Raw genomic sequence first — 22194 nt, forward strand, 5'->3', positions numbered from 1 at the left:
ATGTTGCATAGAAATCATTGGGCATTGTCAATATCTTCAACACTGATCCAAGAATCAAAAATCAGAGTTGTATCCTAGCCACCGAACTAGGTACTGTTTCTTACCTCTGTGAGTACGAGTCTTTAATATCTTTTTAATTTGATAGGTTTCACTATTATTTTTAACTTTTTGTAGTTCACACTTATAGAAACCACCATGAAGCTTTTTATCCTTTTTATTGTGTAAAAGATAAGTTATTGGCTGTATGTCTTTGACTTTTGTTATATTTAACACGTCCTTAGACCAGCGGTAGTACTCATGTTCAAAAGCACTAGTTTCCTTATTAACTCGAACAATATCACCAACATTGAATTTTTTTATTGGCGATCTTTTCTTTTGATTACTGTTTAAGAAAGTCATTAATTTAATCATGATCAGAATGATGAATTTCCATTGGGAATGAGTTGGAAAATGATCGATGAAGCTTCTGGTTATAAATCATTAGGGTTTTATCTAAATTTGGAACAAAAGCAGATGTATTTTTCAATGCGCAAAATCTTAAAAATAGCAGTTATACAGTTCCATTCGATTTTTTGGCCAGTGACTCCCTCGTAGGGATATGGCTAGGGTAGGGCACAGTATTGCATCCTGCTTATACTATTACAGAACTGTGATGAACATATCTTCTGCTGTATTTCTTTTGAATTTTTTTTATATGAATCTTGTTAGAAAATACTTTCTACGACCTTTTCTACTTTAACGCCTCTCTTTGACTGCAATGGAATGGCATATGCATAATGACTATAAAACCTGATTGAAAGTAGACTGCTCTTGTTCAGTTGACTGTGGCCCCTTTGAATAAGATCTAGAGTTAATACATATGCTTGCTTTTAACGCAGAGGAGCTAAAGCTGTTGTATTTTGATAGTGAGTAAAACAAAGCCTACGGAAGTGAAGCAGAGTCCACACTTTCTTAGTTGTTAGACATTTCTGTAATTCTTTAGTGTGGATATCGAGTACTTTTAACGGGAGGATTGGAAAATCTATACTCCCCATCTCACAAATACTTCCAACGACGCCGTTCTTAACCTTGGATAAATTGTACGCGAGAACATAGTGTAACGTCTACGACCCTTTTGGCTGCTGTTGGCTAGTAATGGGGGTGACAGTGACATTGACTTCCTATTTCTGTAGGTTTTTCTAGCTAACAGTATTATGCTCTTCCTCCTCACCATAATCAATCTTCCGTGGGATGTGCTAATATTACCCAGAGCTGATAACAAATCTTCTTCTTCTCTTCTTCATGTTCATATTTTATTAGTGTGGACGATTGCGTACTCTCATTTAATTTTTTTAGTGTTTGCCTATTGGTAATAAGGCTTCTGAGGACTTTTAATATTTCTGGAAAGTTGAAAAGATTTTCGTAAAATGATAATACTTCCGTACTTTTTGTTACCATCTAGTAGATTATAGCAAGTATATTATGGTTCTTATCATTAATTATAGTCACCGTTTTGTGGTCATCAACTTGACAAAGATCATAGCGGCTTTCCATGAGGTATTTTGTGGCTTATGTAAGATTATATCAAAATGTGTTCAGGCTACGGTGGCCAAATTGAAACACAGATGAATCTAAATCACCTATCTTTCATGTTGTTCCACCAACAGCAACAAAATCAGCATACTGAGGAGACGGTTCTTTTTTGTGACAATTTCTACTGGCCCTGATACGAAAGAGCTTGCCCATTCCTTCAGAGAAAAATATCATTAAATAAGAGTAGTCTTTTATAGTCCTCGGTATTCGTGTTGTCAATGAGTTTACTCATGTTTTCTTCAAAGTGTTCCACGGGTGAGAGAGCGAGTTCTATTTGTGTCAATTTATAGGGTTTGGCCATGCTTCAGTAATAACTGTTTACAATTCCTGAAATTAACGGCAGTAAAAGTGTAAAATCTCTACCGCCCGCCAGAACATGAGGTTTCCCTTGCAAATCCTCTGCAAACCTTATTTAGGTCCGAATGCCTTACCTGGTACGGAGTCGCATTTTCTGCCGCTAAACACTTTCTTGCAGTTGAGTAATGTTCCCGATAACATTTAACTAAAGTATAGACAATAGAATAATTAAATCATTGTTAATACTAAGTTTAAGCATGTCTTACATAACTGGGCGGTTTATAGTGCTTATAGCTGAGAATAGATGTCTATTTTCGTGTACTTTTCTCAGTGTCATGAGGACAATTATTAGCTTTTTCACTGTCCAATGAAAGATATACTTTAGTTCCATTATAAAAAAAATATGTAACTACACGCAGATCTTCGGGTTTGTTTTTATTCATATACAATAGAGTGAACCGGTTGAGTTTATTATTTGCCTGATTGAGCGTTCAGGGACGACATTTAGAGGCGCCAGGGTATTTTTGCTTATTGAAAGTTATTAATTAGCGAGGATAACTAAAAACCTTATAGATGATATAGTTTGTGCAGTTCAATGCAAGTGTTAGCATATATTTGCTCTGGTGAAAAATACTATTTAGAGCCATCGTAACGGAAATCTGTTCATGATGAGAGTAAACAGTGAGCAATTGCAGCACTTACGAGGGCCATGGTTGAATAGGATTCGTCAGCTCATTAATAATCAGTGAAAATATCAGCTAATTGGTATCGAACATGTAAAGCCCCAGCATGAACCGTATGGATATCAAACACAATATGCAACTTAAATTTGTTTTGTTAAACGACCGCAGCTAAATCCCGTAACAGTAGCAGATTTTTTTCGTAATTTCAACGAGCACATTATTACAATTTTTAATGATCGTGGATAAGAGTGCCAGATTTTATGATACAGATAACCTGAACAGAAAAGCCCAAAATAGCATATTAAACCGGCGATTGTTCCCTTCAACAGTTGGTCAACAATTGATCATGGACACTGATCTTATAGTTAGTCAATAATTTCCCTACTAGTCCACTCGGTAATAGAAGAAGAAGAAGAAGATGAGAGTAAGAAGAACAAAATCAATGGGGAATCCTATTTTCTTGTTTTATAAATAAAAGCAACAGTAATTTATAAATGCTACACTTAGCGTGAAAAAAACACATCAAATATGAAAAAATAAACTTTTTTCAATGTATGTATAATAAAAAATACAACACTAATTTTACATGAACACTAGAAAATAAAACACTATTGAATACATTTTTTTTAAATTTATTTATAAAAAAATACAATACTTATAAAAATATACACACACTTAAAATAATATGTAACTTTTATTTACAACATTAAGTATTTGAAATGGGGTCCCCCCGGGGGCAACCACTATAATAATCAAAGGCCGAGTGTAGCTATTGTGGCGGCCGGGAAGCGCCGCGGGGCCCGCTGCGGCGTGCCGGAAGGGGGCATTAAATAGTGGAATTTGTGATGAAATAGCTCTGCTTTGCACACACACACACACACACCTTGAAAATTGTTTGCAATAAAAAAAGGTAAAAAAGAATTTAAAAACATACTTCACCCAAAAACCCTCCCATTTAATTTGTACTTTTAAAAAAATTCAGTTAATTTTCATAGACAAAGTTTTTTTTCTGTACTATATAAATTCAAAATTATCGGAGATTAGATAGTGACTGTTTGATAGATATCTCAAGCTAACTTGAACTATAAAAATTTTTTTCAATATGAACGGTCAGGCATTTTTCTCAGATTTAACTTTTTAGTTTTTACATTGTACAGAGCAAATCATCATGATTATCACTCCCTGGACTAAACTACGTTCCACGCACTTTCTATACACACTCATGTCGAAATTATTTTTTACATAGTCTGTATGTACCCCTTTGCCAACTTTCTTGATATACCTGCTTTTCATATATGCACAGTATTCCTTTAGCCAAGGAAGAACATCAATGCGTATCAGATCGTTGCCCATTCCTGATTTTAACATTAATCATTTATAAGGGCCCGGATATTTTACTAGCTCCGGATATCGGGCGTCATTCTAATTGGAGCAGTTTATGTGCAAATTAATGTATATACCACTTACCAAATGATTCAATGTGATTTTAATTATAACTTTTGATGGGATGGCATTAGTATCTCAATACTCCAATTGAATTTACCTCTCAGACGGCCCTAGCAGCTTTCTTACATTATACCGAAACGACAAAATGAGTTTTTAAGGCATTTCCGCGTTTACAATGCTGCATGCAATACTTTTAATTAAAAGAACGTTTCTTTCCTTCTGCTGTAGTAGCATATTATCAGAGTCTACGTTAGTAAGCGACAATATGTTTGAATGCCTAATGACTTAAGTACAATCTTTGGAATTTGTTACAATGTCACATTATGTGTTTCTTCATTTGATGTCGCATCGCGTAATGAAGGCTGAACACAAAAAAAATCTACAAATCTTTTTTAACTTTCATTTTTCCTGTTGAGTGCTTACTGGCGTAGTTATCAATAAACATTTTTTGTTGAGGGTTTTTATCATCTTAGAAGGCACCATGAATCTCTGGGACTTTGAAACCATCGGACCCGTCTTTTTAAATAGCAGGGTACGAACAATTATATTCTCTCTCTGGTTGAGGTCGGCAATTAGTTTTTTTCCTGTAAGCACCCAGCACATGTTCCCATCCTCTGCTAAAGATAAATTGTAGGGGCTCAGAGATTCCTCACCCACCGGTCTATTGATGCACGGGAAAACAAAGTCTTTTACCGAGTCTTGGATTTCCATGGGTATTTCAACGTCAATTTAAAAAACCATCCCTGTGCTGCATTCTCCTCAATACCGGCAATATCAGGGAAATCCAAAGTGCATGGATTATTAAGCCTGTTATCATTTTAGCACGGCAAACCGTATTGGGATACTATCAACTACTAGAGACCATTCATGTCCAAAAAAACTGCGTCCAAATTATTATTAGCGTGTTTTTTTGTCGGATTAGTATTCGTATTATGGTACCCGTAAAAAAAATACCCAAACCGCTTTGATCTCTCTACAGGCAAACGTGAATTCACAACAACGATTAGACGCATTTATTGCTTACCTTTTTTAAGTAACAAGTGCATAACCCTATGGGGAGTGAAAAAAAATAGACAAAATTCTACTTCTATTCCACGGTAATTTTATCTGTTTTTTTTACAAAAATGTCAAGGAGAGTAAGTACGTTACCAGCTAAGTATAATTTACAATCATCCCACCCATTTTCATTTTTCTACTTTGCCCAGACATACGTAGAAATTTCTTAGTCGCTAGTTAGGCACTCACTCTCAGTAAGATATTTTTAAACAGCTTCCGTGGATGGTAACGAATGCCTAGCAAGCTTCGAGGCAAAGTAGTAATAGCCATACTCATATATACACTGAATCGGTAATAAATCATACATTTCATCATCGGGGAAGTACTGTTTAAGGAGGGGAAGCTCTCAAAATTGTCACTTTTCTGTACCTGAATCAATTGACTTAAGAATTTCGTGAAGAAGTTGAAAGAGTCTAAAAAACAGATTTTATTCAGGCACGTGTTACCCTTGTCAACTGTTTTCCTCATAAATTCTAGCAGTAGTTGCTTCTCTGATGATTTGAGTGTTATTTTATATAAAAAGAACCAACTATCTATGCGTTTTATATAACGCCACGCTTTGAAATGTATGCTAACGTCGGTAGAACAAATTTTATGTTATAATAGAAACTGTGGATAAAAACCGGTACGAAATATTTCCGTCTAACTTTTATATTTCATGTCTTATCTGTTACCAACTTAAAGTTACTCCCCCCCCCGAGGTAATTACCTTCCAAAAATGATCGTAATTGATCACCTATCTCCTCTCTCCCTTTTCTGTGCCATCATCAAATTCTCCTTTGCAAACCCAATATATTTTACAAATTATAAGGACAAAACTGGCCTATGGTAAAAGAAGAATTTTATGGCTTACGAAGAAAAGTTGCAAAGTGGCCATATTTACTATTTTTATTAGACTAACCGATGCTGAGTACATGAAATTTCTGCCACCCAATAAGTTATCCATATCTCGTACTTGCATAGGATGAAGGTAGTATCGTTGTACAAGAATGTAAAAGACCCCTAGAGTTTCATGTAGTTTAACACAAGTTTGATTTAACAAACTTTATGCATCTGTGAGTTAGGGTTAACAATCTAGTGTAATCTTTCTAGTCTGTGAGAAGATACTCTAGAAATTCTTAAAACATCAAATCATCCTATATCCACAAATAAATCTCACAGCCTGGTAGCTTTGAAGATCGCTATGTTGCGATCTGTGTTTAAGCTTTAAATCAGTACAAAATCAGGAGAAACATTTCAGACAGTAATAGCGTACATTCTGATTTTACCCTCCCTCGAAACCATTCTCATGTCAGAAATCTGATTAGAATGTACAAATGAATCAAGTTTTGCGGGGTGTCTGTACAAAATCCACACCCAATTTTATATTGATTGATTTTACGGATCCCTCACTGCATAGAATGCGCCCTTGTTGTCAAATCGATGGCCCTCCTTAAATTAGCTTTCATACTGTAACGCCGATACCCCAATATTTGAATTCTCAGTGTAGCATTCGAGAATTCATACTCCATTTAGTGTCACGACAAATTGACTTCTTAAATACTTGAAAACTACTATGGGAAAGTTTGAGGTCTTCTTTACATCAGATGCCATTTAGACCAACTTTTTCGTAGAGACATCTTTTTGAAGAGGTCTGTATATGGCAATCAAAAATGCAAACTTAAAAGACTGTCGCCTCGCTCCGAAACAGATTTGTTGTATCCCCCTACAACCCTCTAAACCTGTATTATGTTTCAAAACTATAGCCCGGTCCCCACCACCACCTCTTAAATAAAATTCTTCCTTATTCTACTAATATTAACACTTAAACTCTCAATAAATAAAACAACTAATCCATTACCCCCCTCGTTATAATTATCAACTTTGGTTTAACCCAATACTATTAGACGAGTCTAAAAAAACTCCCAATAATTTAATTACTGCGAGTAAATCGCCATTATCCCGTGACGTAGGCATCTTAGAGACAGGTTACTTAAGCGTTCATTAAAAAAATATTTTTAGCAGTTTTGATCCTGTTGAACTGACCCCTACCCCCACACCTCCAACTGCTTGTACAGAATGTTAATAGCATATAAATTTGTAATTTACAGGGGATATGTTATTATGTCTCCTGACTCGAGAGTGGTAAAGAGATCACCAAATTTGGCGCTGTAGACCTTCGTTTAGTACAAAGCAGAGCTGGAAAGAAAAAAATCTGGAAGCGAGGATAGTCGTGGTGATACTTATCACTATTAATACTAGTATCACTGGTATCATTTACAAGAATGGTGGGGGTGACATAAAATCGTCAAAAGCACCACCCCCAGTCTGTGCGATCGTATTGGATTGACGTGCCGTGAAATCATCTAAGGTACTAAGTATGTCTTCCAGGGTGTTTGATGATATCTGATTAAGCCAGTTTACATTGTCCTTTGATAGAATTTCTTTTTGAAGACCTATTTGATAGGCACTAGTACTACTACTACTAACATCACCTAAATGTTCTATCACCAATCTATCTGTCCATTCCGGGTCCTCCACAATGCCAATATCACAGGTTAGATCATCTAGGCTAGCCGTGTCTCCAAAAAAATCATTCAAAAAACCTCTATGCCACTCCATTATATTAAGAACTAGTGTAAGATCATCCCTAAGCCCCGTTGGTGGTGCGACGAACGGTTCAGGTCGACTAAAAATTGATCCTCCATGACCTGATGTTGATGGCGCTGCTAATTCATTAATATATAGAAAAAAGCCTTTGTTCTCTATGTGAAATAACCATTATTTTATAAAGTTAAAAAACTATGTTCATTTTTCACCCCACCCTCAAAACTTAATTTCCCCTCCTAGCATTATATTCACTAAATACTTGCCCCCACCCCCTCACTTCATATAAAGTAGCCAAAATAGAGCTTAGTTAATTCTAAATTTCACTTCTTTCTTTTATGTTATTAATTACACTGAAAAAAATGAACATCTAAAAAGCCCCTATAAATATTCACTAGTTTGGTGTGGCATACAGAATTCAATGTTTCGACTAATAGCAATAAATTAAAATAAAAAAAATATTTGTCAAAGAACTGCGATTAGTTCAGAAAGAAGCAATAGCCTTATTTCTCCTGCAGCATTTTAAGTCAGATGTTTACCAGGGTATTAAATAAGTATCATTTTTACATTTTTACACCCCCCACAAATCTTAATTTCTCCCTCATAGCATTATTTTAAATAAATACTTGCACCATTGGGACTTGTTCATTGTCTTGAGTCTTTTACGGTTTTTCATAAGCCAATGGCCTAATTTGTTTTTTGTGTGCCCCATGGTTTTTTTTTGGGATCCACTGTAAATGAATCACTGTGTAACTGCATCCCAAGCACCTGAACCCCCGTGTATCTGTACCCCCGTGCAGCTGAATCCTCTTTAACTGAACCCTCATGCAACTCAACCCCCGTGCAACTCCACCCCATTTAACTAAACCCCGTGTAACTAAACCCCGTGTAACTGAACCATCGTGCAAGTGAACCTCCGTGCAACTGAACCCCCGTGCAACTGAACTCCCGTATTGAACCCTCGTATAACCGAACCCTCCGTACAACTGAACCCCCTGTGCAACTGAACCTTCGTGCTACTGAATCTCCTTTAACTGAACCCCCTTGCAACCGAACCCCCGTGCATCTGAGCCCTCTTTAACTGACCCCTCATGCAACTCAGCCCCCGTGCAACTCCACCCCATGTAACTAAACCCCGTGTAACTGAACCATCCTGCAAGTGAACCTCCGTGCAACTGAACTCTTCGTATAATCGAACCCCCGTACAACTGAACCCCCTGTGCAACTGAGCCCCCGTATAATCGAACCCCCTGTGCAACTAAACACCCTAAGCTATCTGGTAAGTGGTACTTACCAAATAAGTTACTGCTAGCTCACTACATAATTTTTATGGGGCATAGTGAATCACGATTTCCCTTCTCAGATTCATTTCAGTGTTGCCAGTTTCAAGATTCAGCTGTGGTCGATTTTTGGCTGGACACTTGAATATCTGAGTCCTGGAAATAAAAATCAATTTTTTAGTTATTCACTAGATATTTAAATGCGATGTATGAAAAAAATACAATTTCAACTATTAGCTAAACTTAAAATTTACTCAGGATGTTAATGATGGTAACCCCTTCCCCCAACTCCTCTTTTTTCTTCAATAATTACCCCTTAATTAAATACACAAGCATATATATAATGATCTTCTCAATTATATATGACACGGAAGATAATTGCTATCTGTTGAGTTAAAAATAGAAATTGTTGCGAACGCTATTTTACCCAGATATCTTTATATCTGGCCATCTGCTTTGAAGCTAGCGAAAAATATACGATCTGAAGCATTTCAAGTCAGATCTTTACGGGATATTAAATAAGTACCATTTTACACATCCTTCAAAACTGAATTCCACCTCCTAGCATTATTTTTAACCCCAATTATTAAGTTCGGTTAAGCTATGAATGCATATAGGCATAAAAGTGCAGTTTTTTGACGCATCAGTCACACCCGCCCCCCCCCCCCCAAACAATGCCACAACAATGAGCCACAAACGCATGGAATGTCATAAAACACTTTTTTAAATACGATATATGAAAAAAAAATACAATTTCAACTATTAGCTACATTTGAAATTTATTCAGAATATTAATGGGGGGCACTCCTTCCCCCAACTCCTCTTTTTTTCTCTTCGATAATTATCCTCTTGAGTAAATACACACGCGTACATACAAGTAGATGATTATAAATCACTACTCGATTAAACATGTCGTCTCAATTATATATGACACGGAAGATAATTGCTATCTGTTGAGTTAAAAATAGAAATTGTTGCGAAAATCTAAACAGCTGTTATGAACATGTGAAATTTATCGTAGCTTCAAGAGCTTGCATAATTTCAAAAAGTTCCCTTTTCTGTGTGAAACTCAAAATCATAGATAATTCTGTTTGAAACTCATAATGATAAATAGGAAATAAAGAAGGTTATGTTAGTCCACGAATAATGTATATTTACTTACCAATATGATTCTTTTATTGTCCGTTAAAACGAGCAAATTGATTCTCATAGGTTTATTAGAACTTCTATTAATCAACTGACACAGAATGAAAAATTCGTTCAATATATATAGCAAAAAAAGCATGATTATAGCCAACTGTAAAACGGTAGTTCTAAAATGAGATCATTCTTTGATTACACAACTTGACAGTTTCTAGTTTTTGGTTAAAAAAAATGTTACGATGAAAGTGTCTCAAAAACCCGTCTGGTTGCGTTATACAATCTCAATTATACTTTCAAAACGTGTTTGATCACTTTATAGGTATATAGTATAAAAGGATTGGTCGCTTTTTATAATGTGCACGTCAAACTGCACTGTATATTCATGCCTCAGGCTTGTGGAATTCCACGTGCAATTAGGACTGTGTATATAGATACTACTGATATAATTACAGTTACTGAAGTCCAGGCACAAAATCCAGATCTCCTTAAAATGACTGGTTTTCAGGAGTTTATAAAGCTACGACCGGTTGACCACCCACTGGAAAAAAAGGGGCAGGAGTAATGATTTTCACAAAAAATACCTGTCTCCTACCCCTATCCATGTGCCAAGACTAGGTGATTGCGATGAAATTATTTTGATATCTACTAATCTCAAATGCCTACCGCGGCCTTACACTAGTTTAATAATTGGCTCGTTTTATTATTCACCCAGACAGAATGCTTGTTCTCATCGTAATTTTCATGACAGGCTAGAAGCAAGTCTTGACTTTGTGATGACAGAGTATCCAAATGCCGGCATTTTTATAGCAGGAGACGCAAACGAACTAAGTCTTAATTATCTGTACAAAGATCAGAAGCTAAAGCAAATTGTTTTGATTTCCCTAATACAAAACGTGGAACCAGTTTTGATGTTATTGGCACCAACCTTAAAACCTTTTACAATATTCCAACTATCCTTCCCCCCCCCGTGGTAGCTATCATTTCATGCTACATTTGCAACCACTGCTAGTTTTAAAAACAAATTACTCCGTTTCTGAGTTTTCGTACTGGCCAATAACAGGTCAAGGTTTTTTTTATTTTGGATCTTGGATTACGTCTGAGAGTTGGGATTATGTTTTGTTGTGTGTAAATCTTAATTCAAAGGTTAGTTTGTTTCAAACAAAATAAATGACAAATTACCAAAATCTGATGGAAACTCTGATGGACCCCCTTTTATTCCTTAGAATGATTAAAAGCCTCATGAGTAACCACACAGAGCGAAAGAAGTATGTGGACGACCTGTCTGTACTTGAGGTTTGTCGACGAAATATTAAAAGCTCAATTATGACATTACTTGACGATGTCAAACAGGAAGCTTATTTGTTGAAGATGAGATTTAACGCTAATAAATCGTCACTTATGACAGTTAATTTTTAAAAATCATTCCCCTCTTTCACAAGCCATATTCCATATCCCAAAATCCCAGTCACGTGAATTAAACTACTTTGGATGACAAATACTGCTCACTTGAAGTGGAACACCCATGTTCAAAACATCCCCAAACAAGTTTCCCCTTCGTTTTCCGATCTAAAACTTTAGATAAAATGTTGTTGCCCCCCTAAGGATCTCCTCCTACTTTATTGTTCTTTTATTTGGCCAATAGTCAAGTTTGCTTGTCTAGTGTGTCATTTCAGTCTCTCTTCGGGGCATTTCTATATGATTGAAAATGTCCAAAAATGAGCACTTAGAATCATAAATGGTGAAGGAGAGGTTCCATATCATTATCTTCTAGGTAAGTTCAAGCTCACCACGTTGGACGAAAGAAGAAACCTCCTGTGCCTTCGTTTTGGTACCAAGACCCTGTCTGTTCCCCGATTACGTCCCATCATCCTCGAGCCCTACCTTCCCGCCCGCAATAGAACGTCCCGTATAAAATCCCAAAAAGTCCCCAAACTGACTCCCATCCCCGCTAAACATAAAATATATCGCAAGAGTTTTTTGCGAGTTTTGTTGAGTTGTATAATAACCGGGAAAACTAGTCATTAATTTTATTGTTATCTATTTATTTTTATTTTTGACTTTTTGACTAAGTGTTGAATCTTTTTTTTAATGTGTTTTGTACAATGAATTATGTTTGACGTGAAGGTCAAGTTCTTTCGATGATATATATATATATATATATATATATATATATATATATATATATATATATATATATATATATATATATATATATATATATATATATATATATATATATATATATATATATATATATATATATATATATATATATATATATATATATATATATATATACATATACATATATATATATATATATATATATATATATATATATATATATATATATATATATATATATATATGGATTTATATATATACAATAAAATAAAAAAATAAAAATTAAAAAAATAACAGTCAAACTCAAATGAATTTCAAATGAGTATAAAATTCAAATGAATTTACTGAAAAAAATGTGCATTGTCAGTTTAATATACATATGCCTATATTTATTGCTTAAAATCTTAATTAATTTTTGATTTCTTAAAGTTATAAAAATGAAAACATTTAAAAGAATTTTTTTCAGTAAAGTACAAATTATATTCTGGCTTTAAGAAAGCATAGGGGTTTAGATCCCTACTCATACTAATTTCTATTCGTTTTGACTTTGACTCTCGTTTATTTTAATTTCTGTTTATTTTGGGTTTCACTTATTTATTGATACTGATTTGTGGTAGTTGTATGCTTAGTAGATTATTTGGTTCTATTTTTGTTAATTTTTGGTTTAATGGAGTTCTTTACATTTTTAAAAACTTATTTTGTGGAAAAATTTTTTTTTAATTAATTTCTGTTCGTTTTATGTTGACAAAGTCTTTTTCAGGGAAAAAGACTGAGCCTCTTCTAAAGTTAAACAACCATCCTTTCCATAAAAACCTTAAATACCCCCTGGGCATAACTTACAACCCTTGCCCCTAATCTCTGGAGATTCTTTCAATCCCAAAATTTCCAGACCCTTCACCAACGTTCAACAAAATGGCTATATCAAAATGTTGATCGGAAGCATTTGAGGAAATGATGGGCGTGAGGGGGGAGACATTCCCTCTCCTATTGCTTTTGCCAAATTTTGATTGAATGTGTTTGGGGAAAGAGTGAGCGTGAGAGGGGGGGGGGGGGTTAGTTACTCTCCAATCACTTTCGAATATTAAAAAGAGCACTAGCTCTTTCAATTTCCAAATAAACGAGCTTTTTCTAAATTTCTACGACAGCATATTCTAAAAAAGCAGTAAATGCCCCCATGGTCTAATTTAAAACCCTTGAGGGCTCTGAGGGGGTTATCATCCTCAGAGACCTAATTTCCAGAACTTTTAACTACGCTGAAACAAAATTAATATCTCAAAATTTTGATTGCATGTGTTTGGGGAAATGGTGGGCGTCAGACGGGGGTTGGTTGCCTTCCAATTACTTTCAACTATTAAAAAGATCACTAGCCCAATGAATTTCCATTCGAATGAGGCCTTTTTGAGGTTTCTACGACAACACTTTCTATAAAAACCTAATATGCCCCCAGGGCATAACTTACAACTCTTGCCCTGAGGGCTGTGGGGGGAGTGTCCCCCTCAAAAATATAATTTCCAGATCTATCAACTACGTTGAACAAAAGGGTTATCTCAAAATTTTGATTGGATGGGTTTAGGGAAATGGTGGACGTAGAAGGGGTGTTAGAAGTCTTTCAATCACTTTCGGCTATTAAAAAGGGCACCAGCCATTCCAATTTAATGAGCCCTTTTTGAAGTTTCTACGACAAAACTTTCTATAAGAACCTTCTTAACCTTCTTTTTCTATAAGAACCTTCTATAAGAGGTTTCTACGACAACGCTTTCTATAAAAACCTAATATGCCCACAGGGCATAACTTACAACCCTTGCCCTGAGGGCTGTGGGGGAATTGTCCTCCTCAAAAACATAATTTCCAGATCTTTCAACTACGTTGAACAAAATGGCTTGCTCGAAATTATGATTGGATGTGTTTGGGAAAATGGTGGGCGTGAGAGGGGAGTTAGCTACCCTCCTATCACTTTCGACTATTGAAAAGGGCACTAGCCCTTCCAATTTCCAAAAGAATGAGCCCTTTTTGAAGTTTCTACGACAAAACTTTCTATAGAAACCTTATATGCCCCCAGGGCATAACTTTACCACCCTTGCCCTGAGAAGTTTGGGGGGTTTGCCATCCTCAAAGACATAATTTCTAGAACTTTCAACTATGTTGAACAAAATGTCGATCTCAAAATTTTGATTGGATGTGTTTGGGGAAATGGTGGGTGTGAGAGGGGGGATAGTTGCTCTCTAATCACTTTCGAACATTAAAAAGGGCACTAGCCTTTTAAATTTCCAATCAAATGAGCTATTTTTGAAGTTTCTACGACAACACTTTCTATAAGAACCTTATATGCCCCCAGGGCATAACTTAAAACCCTTGCCCTGAGGACTCTGAGGGGGTTATCATCCTCAAAGACCTAATTTCCAGAACTTTTAACTACGTTGAACATAATGAATAACTCAAAATTTTGATTGCATGTGTTTGGGAAGATGGTGGGCGTGAGAGTTAGTTGCCCTCCAATTACTTTTAACTATTAAAAAGGGCACTAGCCCTTTCAATTTCCAATTGAGTGAGCCCTTTCAGAAGCTTTTACGAAAATGCTTTCTATAAAAACCTTATATGCCCCCAGGGCATAACTTACAACCCTTGCCCTGAGGCCTGTAGGGGGAGTGTCATCCTCAAAGACATAATTTCTGGACCTTTCAACTACGTTGAATAAAATGTCTATCTCAAAATTTTGATTAGAAGTATTTGGAGAAGTGGTGGGCATGAGAGGGGGGTTAGTTGCCCTCCAATCACATTCGACTATTAAAAAGGCAACTAGCCTTTTGAATTTCCAATCGAATGAGCACTTTTTGAAGCTTCTACAACGCTTTCTATAAAAACCTTATATACCCTCAGGGCATAACTTACAACCCTTGCCCTAAGGGCTGTGGGGGGAGTGTCCTCTTCAAAATCATAATTTCCAGATCTTTTATCTACGTTGAAAAAAATGGCCATCTCAAAATTTTGATTAGATGTGTTTAAATAAATGACAATTTTATTTTCAAACGCCATAAAAACGGTCATGCCGATCAGCAGCAGTTTTTGTCATAATAAGACACTAAACATATGAAAATCACAGCCATAGCCATCGTCATGCAAAAATATACATTGAATCAAAGTATCACAGATTCAAACTAAATAGAGTCAAACAGAGTCAAGCCAATAAAAAGAACAAGGAACCAAAGAAAATAAAAATATACAATTATTGACGAGTGGGTGCAGAATTTAAAATCTTGACGAACGAGGGAACAAAACTACTTGCGTACCGCATATGCCGTGCTGGTACCGGCTGAATATTTGGTACCGGCTGAGCTACATTTTGCGGGAGCCTTTGGCGCGAAGGGAGATGCTGAGGGGGAGGATTTCACAAAGCTGCGGATTTTCCAAAATATCGACACCAACTTTAAAAAACCAAAAAGAGAAAGTTAATATGAGCGATTTTTTACGATTGACGATCATTTTGGCCTCCTCAGCTTGGCGTGATAAACTTGCCATTATTCTGTCTGCCTCACTTGAAACACTTTTTAACCAGTTTCAGTACGGATAGATCATCAACGAATTTAAAGAAATCTGACTCATCATTTTCCAACTCATTAACCATAACCCAAAAAAGTAGAGGGCCTAAAATATTTCGATGGGGAACTCCACAGTAAATTGGCTGGTGATCAGAATAGGCTGATTTATACTTAGTTTTTTCACTTCTACCTGAAAGGAAATTTGCAACTATTCTTATCAAATATACATCAACATTAAAATCTGTCAATAGCTTGTGGATAAGGGTTCTACGGCAGATCAGGTCAAATGCTTTCTTTAGGTCGATCGCGATGAGGTTGACCCAGCGTTCTGGTTCATCTAGATGCTTTAAAATCTTATCAAGCAAACTAACTAAGTAATGGCTTGTTGAACTCATGGGAATATTACCAAATTGCTGAGGGTCAATTTTATGCAGAATAAATGTTTTCAGCCACCCAGCAATGAAACTTTCATAAGTCTTGCTTAAAATTGATGTCATCGTAATAGGCCGCACACCAGTAAAATCACAGGGGGCTCCTTTTTTTCGGGATAGGGGTTATCAATCCCCTTTTCCAATTTTGCGGATACTGACTTGACATTTTAATCTTGTTGAATATCAAAGTTAACAGAACGCTCAAAAATTCAGGAAAAGCCTTAATGAGGTCAACAGGAACATTGGGTGGTGTAATACTGGTCCTCTTCAGTTTCATCAATTTGAGGCAAACTTGAGATTCTGTGATTATTGGGAAATCCATAAGATCTGGAGATGCATGTGGAAAATCCTCCAAGTTAAGTGGTGGAAGTTACTGAACAATTGCTGCCAGGTGAGTATTTAGGCGATCTGCAGTATATATGTCTGGCTCATCATAGCCAAAATCCAATCTAGTCTGCGTTTTATTTGTCATTTGCTTTATCCTTTTGTACCACTGTCAAGGCTTCGAATCCAATAAATGAGACACCTCCTTTTGGTAGTACACCGCTGCTGCCTGGTGGGTCATTCCTCTGATTTTTTTCTTCAGGGTAGTAGCTTCTTTATGTTTTTTGTTCTGGAAAAGTTGTCTCATTTTCCTGCTTAGTGCTTTGACTTCTTTCAAAGCACTAAGCAGGAGGAAATGTTTGCGGAAATGGTGGGTGTGGAAGAGGTGTTAATTGCCTTCCAATCACTTTTGGCTATTAAAAAGAGCACTAGCCATTCCAGTTTCCAATTGAATGAGCCCTTTTCAAAGTTTCTACGACAACTCCTTTGATACGAAGTGCCCTGGTCAAAAGGGAAAAAAAAATATATATTGTGCCAATATTGTTCTTTACTTAGGCAGCGCTATTGTGCTGCCTATGATAATAAGTATTTGCAATGCCTTGATACTTCAGAATAAAAAAGAGCAGAAAAGCTAGAGGAAGGGGTGACTTTTGATAAACACAAGCTTGATAAGGAAGAGATAGGAAAGGTTAGATAAAAGATGAGTATTAGACATGCTTTCAATCATTTTGGCATTTCTCCACATCCCATTCTTCATGTAAATAGAAAAAAAACTGTTTTAACTCTAATTATTAAAGAAGTTAATCACATAAAGTGTGCCAATTACCTTTCTTAACAGCATTGATGCCTAACAGTATGGGTGTTTCCATGCTTTACCAAAAGAGTCAAATTAGCAGTCAGTCCTTCTTGAATGTTCCAGGCTGTTAGAAATCTCTAGAAATTCAAATGAATAATTAATTATTATAAGATACTGTATACCATAATTATATAGTATGTACCTTAATTATACAGTAAATAATTATATAGTATCATATCTTCAAAAGGAGATGAAGGAGCACAAAACCTAAAAAATGGTTGGAAGATAAAAGCATAATAAGTATAGAAATTTCAACATTCATGACCAATTTATTGACAATCCCATTTTCATAGTAACCAACTACAATTGAAATAGATTTATTGTGAATGGTCTCATCCAATAATCGGAGGACATCTACCCATTGGCCCATTTGAGGAAAGATTGGATGCTACTCACTGGTGCACATGTTGTTTGCCTTTGGGCGCACTTGAAGAACTAAGGTCTAAGGTAAGGTATTGTAAATGGATTAGATTTTTTTTCAACCCAAGGAAAATTTATTGTAAATTTTAAGATGCTTGAAAATTGTTAGAGCTTTCAAATGAAAACGTTAAAAGGGAAAGAACAATTTTTGAACAGCTCTCATACTGGTGAGTAGTACTTACTATTTTGACTCATGTAGTTTTTGTAAGTCACTTGGCTATACTTAGAACATTTTGGTAAAATGTTGGCCCTTTACAAGCAAGCCAGTCTAAGTCCTCTAAATCTGACAACTTCAAACTGGAATGCCTAAATAGGTGCAAGTAGAGAGAGAACTCAGCTGTTGTGTATTTGCCAAACTTTTTCATTATATAAAATGAAATAATTTTCAAAATTTTGATGATGAGCAGTGAGATTTATTTCAAAACAACAATTCATTTAAAAAATTGTTTAGCAGCATAAAAACACAAGATAGCTAGCAGAGTTTAATTCCCATTAATATTGTCCAAACAAAATTGTAGAATATTAGAATGCCAAACCCCCATTCATGCACAAACGAGTTAAAACTCTCCAAAATAGTAAACTATTTACACCCCAGTTTTTACTTATTTAATAATTAGAAATAAGTTAATAAATTATTTGATTTCATTTGCTGAACTGATTACTTAATCAACTCATTTGATTAAGTTATTTTGAAGTCATTTAGTGATAGGATGTTAAGTCTGCTTTTTTTGCAACCATTGTCTAAATAAACTGAATTAGAATTAAAAAATAACTATTACTCTGGGAATTCCATAGCCCCACAGCCTCCAGGGCAAAGATTGTATATTTTGCAATTTGTCCAGTGTTTACATTCAGAATTTGTCCTCAAAACCAAAAAGCACTATGAGCATCCAGTATATAAATTTTACTTTTATAAGGCTAGTAGGCTGTCAGGACTTTATAGAGAGATGTTTAATGGCTCTTTTAAAAGTTATTTATCCTATCTACATACTTTTTATAAATTTCACTGTCTGCAAGGGTCATATTCCACTAGAATGTCACTTTTTGTGCCATGTCTCGAGTGGAAAAGCTCAGGCTAGTGGCCTACAAGAACTTCTTAGAGAGATGACTCTTTTTACTCTTTGACTCTTTTTATTAATTCTACTATTTGGAAAGGTGGGTATAGTGGGCAACCAAACAATTGGAGATAGATGTTTAATAGCTCATATAAAAGCTATTAATTATATCTATATTCTTTCTATAAATTCCACCATCTGCAAGTGCCAAATGGCACTAAGAATGGCAATTTTAGTATCATGTTTCAAGTGCAAAAGCTGGGGCTTGTTGTCTACCAGAACCTATTAGATAGATGTTTATTGGCTCATTTTCATCAATTCTACCATTTGTAAGCATCAAATAGGCTAGCACAAGCATCCATTGTCCCTGAAAACAGGATTGTAAGTTATGCAGTTATGGTCCTACAAAACAAAACTGATTAAATTGGATTAATATACCTTGTAGTTCAGTTAGTAGAGTGTTAGACTTTGAATCAGAATGTCAAGGATTGGAGTGTTTATTGGACATTTTCTTTTCAATCATGGTTTTGTGCCTTCTATATGATTATGTGGAGAGCCTGTTTTTGTTAAGGCTGACAATGATAATTTTTAACCAATACTTTTTTTCATACTATGCTAAAAAATTATGATTAACTGCCAAAATTTGAGCAATTTTGAGCTAGATTTTTTTTTCTGATAATTCACTGTTTTTGTAAATGTGATCCACATTTTTTTTAGCTTATCAAGCATTTTTTTTCAATAAGGAACGGAAATCGTCTAGTTTCATGGTTCGCAACTAAATTCCTAGCAGACAACTTAATCCACAATCCAGCCCCTTATTACTTAGGGATAGGAGAAGTGTAGCCATGTTGTTCTGGAACCACTCAAAGTTGTATATTTAAGGACAAGGTACTTATTATTGTATTTAATGATTCAAATTATGTAATTAATTTAACTATTTAATAGACAGGATAAAACTATCTGTAGGGTAATGTCTGGTATGATTCGAACCTTAGAGAAGTGGACAGAGGTTCGAAAATTTTAACTGTTTGTTACTAAAAATCGAAAACACATCCTTTCTTATCAAAGACCATCTGGTAAGCACACACCCACCTATTCTGTGGTCTCCAGCTGTAAAAAAACGTTAACCTCAAAGAAGAAAAGATTTATGACCATGTGTTTTAAAACATGCTTTAGCAGAGTGATGTTGGAGAAAAAAGGTAAGTTTTAAAAGTCTCTTGTTTAAGTAATTTGTTGTCTTTTCGAAGTTTTTCTTTTTGGATACAACTGATTGATTGGTGCTCAATGTAAGGGAGGGTGAATGGTTACATAATAGATGCTAGAATTGCAAAAAATCTTGATTTTCCGGAAAAGGTTTGAAAGGTCTGCTAAGGTTTGAATTTGTTTTTGCTCTCAGATCCATTTAGCAGTCTGTGGAAGGCTTAGATTGAAATTTCAATGAAAGAAAGTGATAAATTTAACATTTGCAGGCCAGTAGCAGTAACCAGTTCTCTTCTAGAGAAGTGGACCCTGTTCAAAAAGTTTTTGACAGTTCAATATGACAGAATTTGAACTTTTTATTGCCGTTTCGAACCGTTGTTGACATGTTCAAAAAGGGTTCGAATAAATACCGAACGATTTTACTTGAAAGAACAGCATTCTGGAAGGTTTCGAAATTTAGGAAGGGTTCAAATCTTGGGTTCCTTTTTAAATTTGCTACATTGTTTTCTCTCCTTATCCTTGTGCTGAAATTCATTTTTCACAATTTTAATATTCTCAGCAGAAAATAAGTGTTGTTAAGAATGTAGCCCAGTGAAGATTAAAAAAGATTGACCCACTTTGCATGTAAAAGAAAACTTGCATTAAAGGTTACTGAAACGGATTTGACTTTGACTTTATTGTTTCTGATGTTTTTATTTCAGGCAAACTAGACTTGGGTGAGTTGCTGCCAGTGGGGCCGCCACGGAAAATGAAAAGGAACTAAACTTTCTAGCCAATGTTTATAACACCTACTAATGCTAAAGGATCAAAAGATGATAGTGACTGGGAAGAGGAAGTGAAACTTGAGAAAAAGCAAAAAACAAAGCACAAAAATTTGGCAACTCGGAAATATGCACTTGCCTGAAAAAAAGCCAGTTCCATGGAAATACGTTCTTGCTCCCGTAGAAGATTCTGAGTCGGAAATCGACTGGGAAAACAGTCAAATGGGAAAACAACACAGACAGAGAACTTGAAAATGTAAGCTTTACAGAGAGTATAGATGGAAGGGCTTCACAAGTGAAGGAGAAGAGAATGAAAAAGATACCAGCAACTGGACAAGGAGATTACAAAACTTATGAAAATTTCATCTTGAAGCAAGCTGTTGAAGATTACTTCATGGGACCATCCGGGATGAAGTTAATAGCAAAAAAGTACTCGATTCATGTAACGACGTTGCAGAACCATCTAGCCAAGAAAAAGGAGGAGGGGTTTGAGGTAGAGAATGAGAAGAAACAAACAAGGGGCAAACTTTGAGGACCTTCTTAGTCAGGCTGTGGAAGAAAAACTGGAGCAGTTTGTTTTGTGGAACCAGAGAATTGGTTTCCCATTATCAAAAGCCGACCTGCTTGAAACAGTGACAATTATGATGGAAAAAGAAAACCGCAGGACTTCATCAGAGACTCGAAAACCAACCAAGCACTGGTATTATTCCTTTCTGAAACGACATCCTGCCATTTCCAAACAACAACTTGAGAATCTTCATGGAGGGTGTTCTTCTGTAACCTGCAAAAAGATTGATAACTGGCGTCTCAACCATAAAAACTACTTGAAAGAAAAAGGACTTGAAGAGTTTCTGGATCCAGCTGTTGACCCCCAAAGAATATGGAATGCATTTTTTTTTTTTTTACAAACAAAAACATGTGCACTGTGTGTGAAACAATCCAGATTGGAATACTGCTTCAATTTGTGAGACATAGACATTATTTCTATATTCTGTGATTTTTCCCATATTACATAGACCTAGAGTGTTCATAAAATTGTGAGTTACCTCATTATATAACCCTGATAGCAGAGTTTAAAGATTATTCTTTTCAACTCCCCAAGGAATTGAATTATTTGCCAATTATAATATAGGCGTTGCCATACCAAAATCTCAGAATATTTTCGGGCGGAATTAAGAACAATGCGGAGTGGCGAAGACCTGCCAAAACCTCAAGTATCGCCCAAAAGAAACTCCAGCAAGGAAAAGAAAGATTTCCGATGCTTCATCACCAATAATTCCAAACTATGCTATAGTTTTGATAAAAAAGATTAATAATGCACCACATAGTGTTGATGAACCCATAGCAATACAGAAGGCAATTTTTAAAGTCTACCGAGCTAACTTTGAGCTAAACTTACAACACTCAGGAACAGCCAAATTGTA

At 35.6% G+C, this 22194-nt stretch overlaps 1 pseudogene across 1 annotated transcript in view; it reads right to left on the reverse strand.

Moving 5' to 3' along the window:
* The window catches only part of LOC148945798 (uncharacterized), a 50883-nt pseudogene extending 29037 nt beyond the window's left edge, over nt 1-21846 (reverse strand). The window contains exons 1-2 of the transcript XR_016142504.1: nt 21817-21846; nt 17305-17411 (exon numbers count right to left, since the gene is read on the reverse strand). The product of XR_016142504.1 is annotated as an uncharacterized LOC148945798 (transcript). The remainder of the gene's footprint in view (nt 1-17304; nt 17412-21816) is intronic.
* Nucleotides 21847-22194: the final 348 nt, after the last annotated feature.

Source organism: Artemia sp. Qi Xiang Cuo, chromosome 12, assembly GCF_049724085.1.
Source record: "Artemia sp. Qi Xiang Cuo chromosome 12, ASM4972408v1, whole genome shotgun sequence".
Lineage (NCBI taxonomy): Eukaryota > Metazoa > Arthropoda > Branchiopoda > Anostraca > Artemiidae > Artemia > Artemia sp. Qi Xiang Cuo.